Genomic DNA, 2,500 nt, shown 5'->3' on the forward strand with positions numbered 1-2,500 from the left:
TTCTCTTGAAGAACCTCTGCCCTTAGGTCACCAGGTCCTTCATACTGGGGGATCCCACTTTCTCAAAGAACCTCTGACCTTAGGTCTGCAGGTCCCTCACACCGGGGGGATGCCAATTTCTTAAGGAACCTCTGCCCTTAGGTCCCCAGGTCCTTCACACCAGGGGATCCCACTCTCTGTAAACCTCTGCTTTTGGGTCCCCAGGTCTGTTGGACTAGGGGATTCCCACTCTCTCTGGGAACCTCTGCCCTTGGGTCCCAAGGTCTGTCACAATGGGGAGATCCCACTCTCTCGAGGAATCTCTGCCCTTGGGTCCCAAGGTCCGTGTTGTACCTGGGGTATCCCACTCTCCCTGGGAACCTCTGCCCTTGGGTCCCCAGGTCTGTTGTACAAGGCGGATCCCACTCTTTTGGGGAACCTTTGCCCTTGGGTCCCCAGGTCTGTCACACCAGGAGAATTAAATGCTCTTGGGGAATCTCTACCCTTGAGTCCTCAGGTCTGTCACGCCGGGGGGTTCCCACTCTCTTAGGGATCCTATGCCCATAGGTCCCCAGGGTTGCTGTACAGGGGGATCCCACTATCTTGGGGAACCTCTGTCCATGGGTCCCCGGGTCTGTTGCACTGCGGTATCCCACTCTCTCGGGGGGGAAACCTTTGCCCTTGGGTCTCCAGGTCTGTCATATCAGGGTTCTCTCTCTTTCTGGGAACCTCGGCCCTTGGTTCCCCAGGTTTGTTGTACCAGGGGTATCCCACCTTCTTATGGAACCTTTGCCCTTTGCCCAGGTCTGTTGTACCAGGCATATCCCACCCTCTCTGGGAACCTCTGCCCTTGGTTCCCCAGGTCGGTTGTACAGGGCGGATCCCACTGTCTCTGGAGACCTATGCTCTTGGGTCCACAGGTATGTTGTACCAGGGGATCTCACCTTCTCTGGAAAGGTTTGCTGTTGGGTCCTCACATCTGTCACACTGGGGAAATTCCACTCTCCTGGGTCCCTTTGCCTTTAGGTCCCTTGGTCTGTCACACTGGAAGGATCACACTGGAAGGATCACACTCTCTCTTGGGAAACCTCTGCCCTTAGGCCCCCAAGTCTTTCACGCCAAGGAGATCTCATTCTTCATCAAATTTACGTCCTTTTTTTCCCACAAACAGAGCTTTCTTTTGGTGGTATTTGATCACCTCTGCGCTTTTCTTTTTTTGCGATATTAATAAAAAAATGCGACAATTTTGAAAAAATAACAATATTTTTCTACTTTGGCAGTTAAAAAATATCCAATATATTCAATTTTTTTCATATATTTAGGCCAAAATGTATTTAGCTACATGTCTTTGACAAAAAAATTCTCAATGAGCGTATTTTTAACTGCTTTAAGACCGGAAGATTTTACCCCATTCCTGACCAGGCCATATTTTGCAATTCGGCACTGCGTTATTTTAACGGACCATTGGGCGGTCGTGCGATGATGTACCCAAATTAAATTTATGTCATTCTTTTCCCCACAAATAGAGCTTTCTTTTGGTGGTATTTGATCACCTCTGCGATTTTTACTTTTTGCGCTATAAACAAAAAGAGCGACAATTTTGAAAAAATAACAATATTTTTCACATTTTTTTTATATGAAATTTCCCCCCCCCCCCCCAAAAAATGTAAAAATCAATTTTTTTTAACATTTTAGGCCAATTTGTTTTCTGCTACATATTTTTGGTAAAAATAAAAATATATCGCAATAAGCGTATTTTGATTTGTTTGCGCAAAAGTTAATCGCAGCTACTAACTACGGGAAATTTATGTCATTTTTATTGTTTTTTTTTAACTAGTAATGGCGGCGATCTGCGGGAGACGCGTCAAGCAGGGAAAAGTCGATCGATATGTCTTGGCGCCAAGATTTCGCTGCGTAGTTTTTGCCGCTTGAACAGATAATTACCCAATAACGGTGGCGGACAGATAACAGCTCCGAACTGTTCACAGCGACAATAATGTCCAATTTCTGGCAAATAACACTTTAGCAAATCTATTTCATATTAATACATAACTGCGGTGTGGGAGAATCAATAGCGGGCAGAGACTGGCGTTTCACCAAATGTACGGAATACATGGGGCGCGATAGGAAACCACCAGCAAACAAAATTCTAGCTGTGCGCTATATATGGCAAAAGGGGCAATCTTAGGATGTCTCTTCTATATGGTGGGTAAAAAGAATCTTCTCAAGATTGATAAATTGTAACAGGTGGTGTGCAGAAAACGAAAACACAGATATTTCCAACGCGTTTCGCTTTTTCAAGGCTACATGATGAGGATATGACCGGACTTATCTCATATCAAAATCATTTGTTGCATTGCATAAACCTTGATCCAACATCCTTCAATAACATGGAAACCTCCGGATCCCTTTCTATGGAGCCACGGCGGCCCCTGCTCCCCCCCAATGCTGTGTACAATGGTCATTGCTACAAAAGAGGCTCTTTGTCCCTGGATATGCAGCTGGGGGGGGGGGACCAGTG

Source organism: Pelophylax lessonae (genome assembly GCF_965119305.1).
Source record: "Pelophylax lessonae genome assembly, chromosome: 2".
Lineage (NCBI taxonomy): Eukaryota > Metazoa > Chordata > Amphibia > Anura > Ranidae > Pelophylax > Pelophylax lessonae.